We start from the raw sequence: 16483 nt of genomic DNA, 5'->3' as shown, positions 1-16483 counted from the left end.
ACAAAGCTTTAACACAAGAGTGAGGATCCCCATTTCAGCCATGTGACTTTCATGTTCAAAGTTAATTAGACTCCACTGAAAATAACTGCCTCCAAAAAATAAAATAAAAATAAATACACTTAATCCAGGGACACTATAATTCCATTGAATACGTTTTGTTTTTATATTACATATTATTACATGTGGAATAATACTGAAGTGTATATATAGGTCACTAGTACTGACAGTTTTATTCACAAAGCTTCAACACAAGTGCAAGGATCCTCGTTTTAACCATGTGACTTTCATTTTGAAAGTTGATTAGACTCTGCTGAAAATAACTGTCATTTTTTAAAATATATGTACATATCCTGTTCTATAAGAACCAAAATAACTATTACACTATTGGGATGGGAAAAAAATGACAGGTATTTTCAAAAGCCTTTAGAATAAACCTGCCAGTGCTAGTGACCCATATATACACTTCAGTAGGAGGCTTGCATTATACTACATGTAAACTATTTATTACATAGTAGTATCTCTGTGTAGTGCTCTGTGTACACAAAAAAAAATATATATTCAGTGGAATTATAGTGTCACTGCATTAAGTTTACATTCGTTTTCTAAATGTGACAGTTATTTTCAGTGGAGTCTAATCAACGTTGAAAATGAAAGTCACATGGCTAACATGGGGATTACTCTTGTATTAAAGCTTTGTGGATAAAGTCTTTAGAATAAAAGGTAGCAAATAAAACAGTATCAATGAGCCATATATACTGTTCAGTAGTAGGTGTGTTTTATACGATTTATATATTTATACATTTATATATTTATACAATATTTAATTCAAGCTGACCACTGAAACTGTATATATATGGATCTCTAGTACAGATGAGTTTTATTGTATAGGCTTTAGGGTGAGGATGATTATTTTAGCCATGTGGCTATCATTTTCAAAGCTCATTAGACTCAATTAAAAATAACTGTCACTTTAAAAAAAAAATAATGTACAATTAATCCAGGGACACAGGAATTTCAATGTAATCCTTATGTTTCTACTTACATAGAACAAAATACCACTCTGTAATAAATATATGAAATGTGGTATAATTAAAAATGTACATATGGATCATTAGTATCGTTTTATTGTATAGGCTCAAGGCTAAGGATCTTTATTTTAGCCATGTGACTATTATTTTTAAAGCTCATTAGACTCAGTTAAAATAACTGTTTTTTAAAAAAAAATAATGTACACTTAATCCACACTAGCATTCCAATGTACTCCTTATGTTTTTACGTATAGAACATAATACCACTGTGGTATACTTAAAAATGTACAAATTAATGGTTTTATTCTATAGGCTCAAGGGTAAGAATCTGACTATTATTTTCAAAGCTCAGTAGACTCAACTAAAAAAAACTGTCACTTTAAAAATAAAATATTGTACACTTAATCCAGGGACACTAGAATTCCAATGTAATCCTTATGTTTTTACTTACACAGAACAGAATACCACTCTGTAATAGGAATGTGGTATAGTGGAAAATGTACATATGTGTAGGCTTATTCTATAGGCTCAAGGGTAAGAATCTGTATTTAGCTAGGTGACTATTATTTTCAAAGCTCAGTAGACTCAACTAAAAATAACTGTCACTTTAAAAAAAAATGTACACTTAATCCAGGGACACTAGAATTCCAATGTAATCCTTATGTTTTTACTTACACAAAACAGAATACCACTCTGTAATAGAAATGTGGTATAATGGAAAATGTACACATGTGTAGGCTTATTCTATAGGCTCAAGGGTAAGAATCTGTATTTAGCTATGTGACTATTATTTTCAAAGCTCATTAGACTTAAAAATAACTGTCATTTTTTATTGTATTAAGGATCCTTTAGCTTGATGGTTTGTGTTTCTGATGTGTACAATAATAAATGTATACTCATGGATATTTTTATTTTTAAATGTACATTTAATCCAGGGACACTAAAATTTCAATGTAATCTTTATGTTTTTACTTATATAGAACAGAATACCACTCTGTAATAGAAATGTGGTATAATGGAAAATGTACATTATGGATCATTATAGTTTTATTCTATAGGCTCAAGGGTTAGAGTCTGTATGTAGCTATGTGCCTATTATTTTCAAAGCTAATTAGACTTAAAAATAACTGTCATTTTTTTTGTATTAAGCATCCTTTAGCTTGATGGGTTGTGTTTCTGATGTGTACAATAATAAATGTATACTCATGGATATGCACATAAAGAGCAGTAAGATGAATTTGGTGAATTTGGTGCCATGTGGACTGGCCATGATCTGGAGAAAGTTGCTGTGGTTGATGACCGCTCAGTCTCCTCCATATTCATCAATAAAGGGAGATGCAGAGTAGGATAAATCTGATGGCTGGAAATGTTCCTTCTTCTATTGGAAATACAAGGACAGATGCTTGTCTCTTGTGAGTGGGTCTCCTTGAGGAAGGCAGTGAAGCAGAAAGACATGATGGAGAAGAGTTCGCCTCCCCCCTTGTCAAAGTGTTAAAAATGTTCTTGTCTTACTCTGCAGCCAGCAATGGGAATAAAAGTGACATTACTCCAAGGAAGCCACGTGTGCTCCTCCCTACATCTCCTCTACTCCTCCGATCTTCTATAAGGTTGGCCACATCTAGCCTGGAAACAGCCCCCCCCCCCCCCCAAAAGTGAAATAATTAGGACGTAGACACAAGTGACAAAAATGGAAGAGGAGGAGGAGACTGGGAGGGAGGGGGGTCTGTCCTGCCTAATTGATTCGGTTAAACGGAATGCAGGAGATGTGAACGGCTGGACGCTCCTATTCCCACGCTCGGGGGCAAGTGGCAGTGCCATGGGCCGGCAAGCTGTGATAGACAGACAGCCATGCAGGGGGGAGGGGAGACACAGCAAGTATCCCCAACACCACACTCAGCTCACAGCTTTAAGAAAGTGCAGGCATTTCCCACCCACAGCCATCTGCAGGCTCCCCAATGAGAGCACCAACTGTTTAGCAGCAGCACACTGTCTGCTTTTTGTTCCTCTAATAATTACCAAGATCCTGATGCTATGAGAGTATAGAGCTATATAGAATATATATAGAAAAATATGTAGATGTAATCCTGATGCTATGAGAGTCCATATATATATAAAGAGAGCAAATTAAATGTATATAATGTTTATACAACAGTGAACAGGCAACAGGAATATATATATATATATATATATATATATATATATATATATATATATATATATATATATATATATATATATATATATTAGGGTACTGACATGCATTGTTATTAAATTAATAAGGAGATCTTTTTAATAAGGAGATCTTATATATATATATATATATATATATATATATATATATACAAGTGTACATACAAGAGACCTCCAACAATGCATGGCAGTACCCTAATATATATATATATATATATATATATATATATATACAGACATACATACATAATTATTAGGGTACTGACATGCATTGTTGGAGGTCTCTTGTATGTATACTTTATATATATTAGGGAACTGACATGCATGCATTGTTATTATATTAATAAGGAGATCTTTTGTATATATATATATATGTATATGTATATATATATTAAATATATATATATATATATATATATATATATATATTAGGGTAATGACATGCATTGTTGGAAGTCTCTTGTATATATATATATATATATATATATATATATATATATATATATATATATATATATATATATATATATATTGTTTTTAGGGTAATGGCATGCATTGTTACTTTATTAACAAGGAGGTTTTTTGGCTTCTTTATGGTATACTAGGGTTTTAGTACTACAGCCAGAAATTCTAAATTGAATGTTTACTCCATATTGTAAAACAACATTGATTTAGGAAGTTTACTGGTGACTGTGATCAGGCAGATGGCAGGTAAACACATATGGATGATACTCAGTATGTGCCCATTATATAAGGTTCCTGTAGCTCAGGTCAATCCATGTATAAAAAACAGTCACACAAAAATGAGAATTTCCCATTTATCTGATGTAAATTATTAATGGGATCTAGTGTGCTGCACTGTGTAGTGCAATTATTGAAAGGAGCAATAATAATAGCAAATTAAATGTATATAATGTTTATACAACAGTTAACAGGCATAGCATATGCACCTAATAGGGACTCATATAAAATAATAATAATAGTAAAAAAAAATATATATATATATATATATATATATATATTTTTTAATATATCAATATACTCTATCTATCTATCTATCTATCTATCTATCTATCTATCTATCTATCTATCTATCTATCTATCTATCTATCTATCTATCTATCTATCTATCTATCTATCTATCTATCCATATCTATATATATATAGATATATAAATATATATATAGAGAGAGAGATAGATATCTATCTATATCTCTCTCTCTCTCTCTATATATATATATATATATATATATATATATATATATATATATATATATATATATATATATGTGTCTGTTTGAAAGTAGTCCCATGTTGTTCTACTTGGCTTCAGATGCATTTAAGATAATATTATGTATAGATTCCCCACTCCATTATTTATAGACGTTTTTCCATAGATGTTATCAATAGCCTCATAGTGACAAATGCATAGTTTATGCCAGAATATGTTTTCATAATAATGTATGCTTCCCATAAGGGCCTTCATATTCATCCACTGAGAAGCCATGCAAACAGATACACAATTAGAACAACATGGGGTCTATTTATCAAAGTCCTTGGGCTGCAAAATGGGGCCAGAAGGGTAGCAAGGGCTGCTTTTGGTCTGATCAAAGACCCCCAAATCCATTATCATTTAAAGCAATAGATTTCATTAGATAAAGTTTCAGCTAGCTCTCTAAAGGCACACTAAACATTAAAAATAATATGATGGACTCCCCCCCCCCCCCCCCCCCCTCAAGTATGAAAAGGGCTTAGCTACAAAAGCTCAGAAAAACATTACAGCGGCTTATGTTTTTTTGTGGATTCAGGTCGGTTATGTAAATTCTGTAGAGGGGGCCAGAAAACCCAATAATGCAAGCGTATATGTTTAATGTTGTCTAATAGGGAGGGAAATGCTAAGCTCAGGCATTCGCTTTTCCAGTATTCTCCAAACTGGTTCAACAAAACAAGAAATCATCACACACTACGTAATGTGATATTTACATTAATTATATGAGCAATTGTGCAGCTTTAAGCTGTATTAATCTATTATTACAATTTGGCTTTAAATTATGCTTCCCTTTTCAAGGCCTGGTTTTATAATGTATAATGACTGCGAAAAGAAGCTTGCACCTTTAGAGTTACAATAGAGGCAGTACCTTTGCATCATTAGTTACCGTTATGAGATCACTACCTCAAATATAAGAAGCTTGCAGGTTAGTTAGGCCTGGGGCCATGATATGCAAAATGGATTGTATTTCAAAGCAGCCACGTGAGTTTGATTTAATTTGCGCAGCCCAATCAGACTCTTATACTGAATGCAAACTCAAATCAAGCATAGGTATGTTGGGTCAGTGTAAAAAATACACACGCTAGTACCTCACTGCATTGCTTAATTCAGTAATATTTTAGTTTTTTGGGGGTTTTAATCAACCTTTTTTGTGTGTTGCCGATTTCAACTCCTATGTATTTTACAATATAGTGCATAATATTTTAGGCGCCATGATTACCGTTTCATTTATTCCAATAAAAACATGTTATATGATTTAGGCAGATTATGCCATGGCTTGATATATGGTGTTGCTTTATAGTTCATCAATTCAAATAAAAATCACTGTCTTATTCACTGTATGTGTGATAGGAACTGAGCTGAATACATGTTTTGCTTCTGAGCAGAAGACAGCAGGCTGCAGGCTTTGGGCCTACTGAAAATTAAACAAAAGCCAAGCCTGTGAAACATTAAGCTTTGCCCATCGCTTACTGTAACAGCGTGATAGCTTGGCTTTGAATATTTACAGGAATGGCCTTTAAAATAGAGGGAAAAGACGTATTTTTTTTTAAAAATGCAGGGTTTTCACATGTCGATCTTTATCTTTTGCCATGGTGAAATGTATATATGTTGAATGCATGTTATATGAAGATGATTGTGTGTTATCTGATTTGCACACTATACATGCATGTTCTAATGTACAAGTTGTTTATCTTCATAAGCAGGGATAGGATAATATATTGTTTTTCTGTTGGATCTATGTAGGGCTCTCATTCTTTGCAGTTGTGCTATCACTAGTGTTGCTCACGAATATTCGCATTGCGAATATTCGACTCGAATATAGCATATTCGAGAAATCGCGCTATATTTCGAATTTCGCGGTGAATATTCGCAATTCCGAATATTCGCATTTTTTCAATTTGATTTTTAAAACAGATCACATCCTATCGACGTCTAAAAGCATTGCTGGTATGATTAGAGACCCTGGGCCGAGTAGCTAAGCTGAGGCGATCCTATTATGTTGCCAAATTGAAAAAAAAAAAATTGCGATTTTTCGCTATTGCGAATGCGAAAATGATTGCGAATTTTCGATAACTGTGGTAGGAGAACTCTGATTGTCTCTGATGCAAAAGGGGGGGGCTTTGTGTATGTGTATGTGTATGTTATGAATATTTGTATGTTTGATATTATTATTTTTTGTAAGAAGGAAAAAATTGCGCATACCTTAAAAAAGGGGAGAATACAGCAGCAACTCAAAAATGTTATACAACATAAATTAATACAAGACAGAAAATGGAGTCGCTCTACAAGAATAAAAAATATGTCTAGTGACAAGACATGTGGGCAAATTATAAAATAAGCAAGCGCAAATAACTTGTGAAATACACAGTGAAACAAATATATAAAGAAATATAGTCCCAATAATAGAAAAATAATCTTTCATAAAAATGTCTTTGATATGTGAAGTGAAAAAAAGTCCAAAGCATGCAGCATGAACGTGTTCAATCTTCAAGGTGTTTGATTGACAAACGGCTGTGACAGATGGATAGAGTAAAGAATCACCACCAATGCAAAACACTTTTTATTTTCTATTGTAAAATATCAAGAATATTCTGAGCCAATCAGAGTGCTCCTTCCGCATTTGCCGAATATTCTCAATTATTTTGTATTGTAAAATATCAAGAATATTCTGAGCCAATCAGAGTGCTCCTTCTGCATTTGCCGAATATTCGCAATTATTTTGTATTGTAAAATATCAAGAATATTCTGAGCCAATCAGAGTGCTCCTTCTGCATTTGCCGAATATTCGCAATTATTTTGTATTGTAAAATATCAAGAATATTCTGAGCCAATCAGAGTGCTCCTTCCGCATTTGCCGAATATTCGCAATTATTTTGTATTGTAAAATATCACGAATATTCTGAGCCAATCAGAGTGCTCCTACAGCATTTCTCGAAATTGCGCAATAAATATCGCATTCGCATGTTGCGATATTTCGATAAAATATCACGAATATTCTGAGCCAATCAGAGCGCTCCTCCAGCATTTCTCGAAATTGCGCAATAAATATCGCATTCGCATGTTGCGATATTTCGATAAAATATCACGAATATTCTGAGCCAATCAGAGTGCTCCTACCGCAGTTATCAAAAAATCGCAATTATTTTCGCATTCGCAATAGCGAAAAATCGCAATCATTTACTTTCGATAAAATATCACGAATATTCGAATTTAGCGAATATATCTCGAATATTCGAATATATATTCGAGATATATCGCGAAATCGAATATGGCATATTCTGCTCAACACTAGCTATCACATGAGATTAGGGTATATCAAAGGGCATTGCTCACAGATGTTGTCAGCAAATACCTTTATTGGCACATTGTTTATGTTGCTGAAGCCACTGGCAAAATATAAGTACAGAAAAATTTGGCCTTAAAGCGACTGCTTTCATTTTTATTTCTAGCTACTACTTTTAAGGTGTTTAAAAAACATGCATGGTTGTGTCTTATAGATCTCCCCTTGTCATGTGTTTGTAAGCAATCGTGTTATTGTAATCATGTATTTTCCAGTTGTGATATACGGCAGGTCATGGGTGGATATTTTAATTGACAACTGATCACATTTTTATTGTGATGTAGATTTAAACCACTGTTGTGATTAAAAATTGTAGTAATATATGTGTAAAATTGGTGATCACTCTTTGATGTGTTTTTAGTACTCTTAAAAAACAAACAAAAAAAAAACAGTACATTTGACTGATCAACCAAGCTAAGGCTTTCCAGGGCGTTCTGAGGGTGATGGAACCTGCATGCAGAATTTGACCGCCCTCAGGCACTGCCATTTTGTGGCACTACCATTAACACAAATGTTCTGCTCGGCTGGACGTTCATGTTTAAGTGAAAAGAGGGGGAGGGGAAGGAGATGAGCGGTAATAGCAGACACTGGCAAGGCAACTTATTTCAGCAGCAAACAATTGCTATCAGTGCAAATTTTCCCAGCTGCCCAAGTGACTGCTCCCCCAGACAACCATCAAAGTTTGAGAATGCTCAAGGTTAAGATATGAGATTGCTTTCCGATCTGCCTTCAAATGGGCAGAACAGTTGTCTATCATCTTGTGTGTGGGGGTACCTTTACTGATATCTGATTGCTTTAGGCCTAGTGCTTAGTAAAGGTGCCATTAACGTATGGGGTTGATTTACTAAAAGCGAGGGGTGCGAATTCTGGTGCAGCTCTGCATAGAAAGCAATCAGCTTCCAGGATTTTTGTCAAAGCCTTATTGAACAAGCTAGTTAAAAGTTAAAAGCTATTTGGCTACCATGCACTGGGTTTTGTATTCTCTAGTGCAATCAACCCTATTATGTTAAATGAATGTAAACCAAATATATATATATATATATATATATATATATATATATATATATATATATATATATATATATATATATATATATATGGGTGTGCTTTATTAACATATAGTTTGTGTATGATTCAAACATCCAACAAGATTTTGTAAAAATAAATCTATTTCATAAATAATTCTTATGAACCAAATCTTCAGGATAAGAACAATTTATTTGAAAAGTTCATGTGTGAAAAAGCACAGACCAGACTAAAAGCCTTTGAAATTTTCAGATGCCTCTAAAGTGGTTGTAAAGGCTAAAGGTTTTTTTTATCTTAATGCATTCTCTGCATTAAAGTTACAAACCTTTTAGGTGTAGCTCCCCCCCCCCCCTGCACCCCTTAATAATTACCTAAGCCCAATTTCGATCCAGCGTTGTGCCCAATAACAGCAGCACTGCCCTCTCCCACCTTCCTCACTAGACTCATTGGGGCAGATTCACAGAGCAAGTACGCCGGCGTATCTACTGATATGCCGGCGTACTTTGAAATTTCCCGCGTCGCATATTTAGTTTGAATCCTCAAACCAAGATACGACGGCATCTGGGTAAGATCCGACAGGCGTACGGCTTTGTACGCCTTCGGATCGCTGATGCAATACTTCGGCGTTCGCTGGGTGGAGTTTGTGTCGTTTTCCGCGTCAGGTATGCAAATTAGCTTTTTCCGACGATCCACGAACGTACGCACGGTCGTCGCATTCTCTTACGTCGTCTGTACGCCGACAGGCGTACGGCATTGTATGCCTTCGGATTGCCTCCGGCTTTTTCCGGCGTATAGTTAAAGCTGCTATTTTGTGGCGAATAGATAGACTTGCCATGTTAAAGTATGGCCGTCGTTCCCGCGTCAAAATTTGAATTTTTTTTTGCGTAAGTCGTCCGTGAATAGGGATGGACGTAAGTCACGTCTAAGTTAAAAAAATGACGTTGTTGCAACGTCATTTAGCGCAATGCACGGCGGGAAATTTAGGAACGGCGCGTGCGCATTTCATTTGGCACGGGGACGGGCTTCATTTAAATGAAACCCGCCCCCAACCTGCCCAATTTAAAATACGCCGCCAGAAAAACACTACGCCGTCGTAACTTACGGTGCGAATTCTTCCTGGATTCAAATTTACGCCAGGTAAGATACGGCGGAGTAGCGTATCTCTGATACGCTGCGCCTGTCCAATTGTATATGAATCTGCCCTATTGAGGTTTATTTACCAAGGGCAAATGGGCTGTGCACTTTGAAAAGTGAAGTTACCCTCTGCAAGTGCAGTTGTTCCAGAGCTTATTAAATGAGATAAGGCTTCACTTTGCAACAAGTACCCAATCACGTGCCAGGAAAAAACATTTTTTTTTTGCTTGCACATGATTGGATGATGGAAGTCAGCAGAGCTTCTGCTCATTTCCTGAGCTCTGGAGCAAATGGAATTAGAGAGTGCAACTGCAAAGTGAGCAGCCTTTTTCCCTTTAGTAAATCAGCCCCATTGAAAGCAGTGGGAGCCATTGGCTCCTGCTGCTGTCAATTAAATCCAATAGACGCACACATGAGTACCACTGCTAGGAAGAGGTTTGCTGGGGGAGGGCCTCAGAAGGGAGGTGGAGGCAGGAGCGCTGGTGGGGGACCCCAGAAAAGGAGGATAGGGGCTGCTCTGTGCAAAACCATTGAACAGAGCAGGTAAGTATAGCATGTTTTTTTTTTAAATAACCTTTATAATCACTTTAAGGATAATTTAACCATAGTGCATAAACTTGCTGACATTTGCAGGTTTATTCAATAAGAAAGTGTTAGAAGCAATGATAATGTGCAAAGTCCAACAGCCCATTACAACCAATCAAAAATGTATTCTTCACAAAGATTACTGTAGTAATGGTAAATTTGATTGGTAAATATGAGTTGCTGCATTGTAGTCCTCTTTGCATTGCTTTAATGAATATGTTTTCAGTAGAACTCCAGGCAGGCAGCTAAATATACAGATGGATTACATATGTGGGAAGTTCAATCTGCCTAGGGATTTGTAATTCTCTGCAACTAGTTTAGTGATCTACAAACCCCTGCCAGATAGCACAGCTAGGTCCTCTACCTCCACTGCAGCATTAGTAAACACAACCCGAACCTGCTGTTTGTACAGTAAAGGAGCAGCAATACAGACAGGGCTGGTGCATAGATTTTTGCCACCCTAGGCGAAACCTCATTTTGCCGCCCCCCCCTTGGCTCCAAACCCTGACTCCACGCCCTTTCCCCCTGCCCATGTAAACTCCACCTTTTTAATGAAGAGCCAATCAGATGCAGCCTCACCAGCGCCCATCAAATGCAGCCTCACCAGTGCATTGATGTTTGCTTGCTTCTATTCATTTGGGAGTCGGGACACAGACACAGTCCTCCGCCGCTGTTGCGCCTCTGACACTATGTGCGAATGGAGCGGTGGCTGCCTTCTGATGCTGAGACTTAGTTACTTGCTGCAGAGAGAAGAGAGTAGGTACACCAGTGGCCGGGCACCCTAGGCGGCTGCCTAGTTTGTCTAGTGGTAGCACCAGCCCTGAATACAGATATGGGATAGGCCTCATTCACATCACTGTAACATGGCTGTAAAAATTTTACCAATCATTGACAAGGAACAAAAAGTTCCTGCATAAACGATCAGTTTACAAATACATTTTTTAATGTGTAAAAATAGTCCTGTTCCTTTTTTCAACGGTATACGTGTATACGCATGTCCTCAAATAATTTGGGATTTTGTGTTATAGATCTCATTGCATATTACATGTTTATGCACCTGTTTTGTATGTCTCCATTGAAAACAATGCAGCTGCATTCAGATCCGTTAGCAAAAAGCGGTTATAAAGACTTTTATTTACAACCATGAGACTGAGGCCACTCTTGCTTTCTCCTTCTTTTAGCACATGTCAACTGCACCAGTTTCTGATTGGTTTAAAGTGCTGAACTTTGAAATTGAGTTTATTTTGTAATGAATGCATAACTGCATTGGTTGCTTTAGCAAATTCAGGAACGTGCTGTTGCATATCAAACACAAGGTGATTTACTGATTGTTGCGTTACAGTACATCATCCCTATACTGATAAGTCAGGTTAGGAGATTTTTCTTGCTGCTTTTGATGTCTCCTAATGCCCTGTACACACGATCGGACCTTTGTCTGACCAAATTCACATCAGAATTCCGACGGAATTCCATCGGAGTAAAATAGAACATGTTCTCTATGTAAACTCTGATGGAATTCATCAGAATGTCCGATGGAATTACTCTAATTGGGCATACACACAATTGGAATTTCCGATGGAAAAAGTCAGACAGACTTTTCCATCGGAAATTCAGATCTTGTGTACGGGGCTTTAGTTTTTGAGGTCAGTATTGTTCTTACACCAGTGGAGTACTGTAAACAATATTTTTTTATTTTTACTACCAGTTATTATTTTATTTTTTTGGAAAACTGTAATAATAGGGTTGAAGACACCATTTAGTAATTATCTTCTTACAAATGTTACTGATAGTCATCAAGTGGGCAGTTTATCAGGAATGTAATCAGACTACTAAATTCCGATTCATCTCAACTACCCAATGAAATCAGGAGTTTCTATCTTATTTTCTTCTTATTGGGTATTACATACACACGTTCACCTTTATAAAGGTATCTACCAACCAGTAAACAACCAGTCATCAAATGCATTATCATTAGACGGCTTGTTCAAGATTTGCTTCAAGCTTGGACTTGAATGAATGGATTCTGCCACTATGAGGCCTCGTACACACGACCGTTTTCCTCGACAGAATCCATCAAGAAACTTGGTGGCAGAGCTTTTTTGCTGAGGAAACCGGTCGTGTGTATGCTTTTCATCGAGAAAACTGCAGAGGAACTCAATGAGGCAAAAAGAGAACAAGTTCTCTTTTTCCACGACGGGAGTCTCAATTTCCTCGTCGTGGTCCTCGTCGGGCTGGTTTTCAACGAGAAACATGATCGTGTGTATGCTTAAAAACCCGCGCATGCTCAGAATAAAGTATGAGACGGGAGCGCACCTTCGGTAAAAGTAGCATTTGTAATGGAGATAACACATTTTTCGAGCTGTAACAGACTGAAAAGTGCAAATCGTCTCTCACCAAACTTTTACTTAACACGCAGTAACATGAGATTAGCAAAAGCAGCCCCAAGGGTTGTGCCAGTGAAATCAAACTTCCCCTGCCGTTGTATGTGTTGTACGTCACCACGTTTGAGAACGAGGAGATTTGGTCTTGACAGTGTGTACGCAAAGAAAGCTTGTCAAGTTTCTCGACAAGCCTAACAAGGAACTTGCCGAGGAAAACGATGTGTCTTTTCCGACAAGTTCCTCGGTCGTGTGTATGAGGCCTTAATGTATAAAACTTCAGAAATAATTATCTAGTCAATTCTGGCAAAATACTGTGTATTGCTAAACTTTCACAACTGACCAAACCAAATTATTCTTCCGGATAATCCCACAGCCTATAGACATGCAGTCATTTTTGGATAAACAGCATACATGGTTTTAGACTTTAACAACTGACCATAATTATTCTTCCAAATAATCCCATAATCCATAGACATGAATGCTTACTTGGTATGGATACCCTTGCCTGCTCATGTATCAATGAACAATCATCCAGTTAGGCCCCGTACACACGTCCGAGGAACTCGACGGGCAAAACTCATCGTTTTGCTCGTCGAGTTCTGTGTGAAGCCGCCGAGGATCTCGGCGAGCCAACTTTCCTCATTGAACAACGAGGAAATAGAGAACATGTTCTCTATTTGGCTCGACGAGGAACTCGTCGGCTTCCTCGGCCGAAAGTGTACACACGGCCGGGTTTCTCGGCAGAATTCAGCTCCGATCGAGTTTCTGGATGAATTCTGCCGAGAAACTCGGTCGTGTGTACGGGGCTTAAGTGTGATTGTTTGTAAACAATCCATTCCTATCTTACGCTATTAAAGGCTAGGTATAAGCACACGCCAAGATCTGTTGGCTTAGCATCAGTGAGAAGATCCTGCCTAGCTAGACCTTCGTATATACTAAATGCCAGCATTCACTACCCATTAGAAAAACTAAATAAGTATTTTAAATTATAATAACACAGTGAAAATGTCTGTGGAATCCATTCTAATTCTGTTTAACCAGAGATCTCCAAATGCAAGGCAAGAGAGTTAAATAAGTGACATGTAGACCCAGGCTGGCTAAGCACATATGCCACGAGAGACAGAACATATGGGCTCTTAATAATAAAACATTAACAGTGCACAGGGTTAAATGAGGTAACATGTCATGTCCTGCTCTGCGTGTGACTTTTTAAAGTAAGGCTAACAGCAATGTGATCACTTTATTACATGATACGCTCTATGTGTAAACCAGTCTGTCCCTTTTACATATACAGACTTGTTAACTAAGGCAGTTCAAACAGTAATGATTATAGGCAAAGTACAGCAATCCTTAGCAACTGATAACTGCACATCAACTGATCTGGCTACAGAAAAATGGTTGCAATGGGTTACTATAAGTAATCTTTCTATGACTTGGCTGATAGTATTATATGGCATGTCTTGAAAGGTTTTTCTCCTTTTCTAGATATTAAGCAGGATGATTCGAGGTTTTCTAAAATGCTGGAGAATACTTGAATTTAATTGTAAAAAACGAAGAAGCTGTCATTGTTAACACTAATATTGTTCAGTTGTTGCAAGTGATGCTGAACTTTGTCACATTGCTTGCCTCTAACAGGACCTGTATGATAATTTCCCTCAGCTCTCAGGAAAATAACTAAGTTGAATTAGCGAATACACCCATAGGGCTCATTTACACTTGCTTCAGCTTTAACGCACATTAAAGCGCCTACTGCTTCAACAAGCATTTATGATGTGTTTTTGATGCTTCTGTGATGCTTCGATGAAGCTTCAGTGATGATTCGCTGAAGCTTTAGTGATGCTCTTTTGAAGCTTTGTTGACGCTTGGCAGATGCCCTGTGTGTGTGTTGATGTCTCATACTTGCAATTTCCCCAAAACAAAGCGAAGCTAAAGCTGAATTAAAGCTTCTGAAAAGCTGAAGGTGCTTCAAGCGGGCTTTGCCATAGACTTCTATGGAGGCTTTGAAGCACCACTAAAGGGACATGGGGTATAAGTTTTGAAGCAAAGCAAACACAAGGTGTAAACAGGACTGTAAGCTAACCATTTTATTTAGTGACAGGGACCGTTTTCATCGGTCAAAACCGATCGTGTGTGGGTCCCATAGGTTATTTAACCTTCGGTTAAAAAAATAGGAACTTGCTTTAAAATTTAACCGATGGACGCCTAACCAATAGGTCAAAACCGATCGTTAGTTTTCAAAAGCATCGGTTAAAAACCCGCGCATGCTTAGAATCAAGTCGACGCATGCTTGGAAGCATTGAACTTTGTTTTTTTCAGCACGTCGTTGTGTTTTACGTCACCGCGTTCTAACACGATCGGTTATTTAACCTATGGTGTGTAGGCGTGATGGACCATCAGTCAGCTTCATCGGTCCTTCAGACCGTTGTCCTCTGGCTATCCTATCATGTGTACAAGGCCTTAGGGTTATATGCATCCTACTGACCACCAATGTAAGGGCAATTTATGCAATTGCCCCCAATGAATTGGGTTTAGTAAATGTTCCCCAGAGACCTGATTATTATTTAGGATTTCCCTGAGGCAAAAATGTTAAAAAGGCTGGATAAGAGCCTCTGTCTGGTTTATATTGCTGTCTGCAGGGAGATGCCCTTCACTTTTTGTCACAGGGAAAATGGGCACCAAACAGGAAATAAAGGGGAACAACTGAAATGGGAACTAAGAGAGGTTTTAATCCTCCTTTATTTGAAAAATAACACATTTTGGCCTGGAGACACACTTTATAATAAGGTGTGTATAAACAAGCTTCGAAAGCAGACAACCGGAATCATTGCTGTCTTTTCTTGTACCTCTCGTATTGGAAGATGGTTGGTGGATTAGTGTGACTTTGCCTGCCTCCTGATAGTGGAGGGGCTATGTACAGCTCCTATGTTTACTTTTTAATTCTTACTCATTTTTATTACAGTCACAAGGACTCTATGAACAATAAATGTTTCTTTACAAAAATAGCTATAGCTTTTTTTAAATTACATTTGGCTTATGTCATCAGTTTATAAGTAAGTAGTGCCTGGTGGAGTTCTTTTTTCACCGTGTATGATTACACATAATGACTTTTTATATTTTCTGGGCTATTTCACCATCCCTAGATGAAAGGTAATTTTGTGATGCAGATTGTAAAATTACTCCAACTCTCTTGTATGACCCACTCTATAAGGTAAAATATATTCGGCTCCTCAGCTCTTTTCCAGTTTGATTAAAATCACCTGGATTTAGTCAATGAAGTATTGTGAAGGGTTTGTCAGGTGATTATAATCAGAAAGGTCATAAGGAGAGCAGAATATTTTTCACCTAATGGAGTGGGTCATACTGGGGGGGGGGCCTGTTACTGCTAGTTATACTTGTACATACAATATATATATATATATATATATATATATATATATATGTGTGTTTGTGTGCATTTAAGCTGTACCCCAAACTCCAGAGCACAAACTATAGGAGTATATTTATTAAAACTGGAGAATGCAAAATCGGG

The sequence above is a fragment of the Rana temporaria genome, chromosome 1 (assembly GCF_905171775.1).
Source record: "Rana temporaria chromosome 1, aRanTem1.1, whole genome shotgun sequence".
Classification (NCBI taxonomy): domain Eukaryota; kingdom Metazoa; phylum Chordata; class Amphibia; order Anura; family Ranidae; genus Rana; species Rana temporaria.
Note: the sequence above shows the minus strand (reverse complement) of the source record.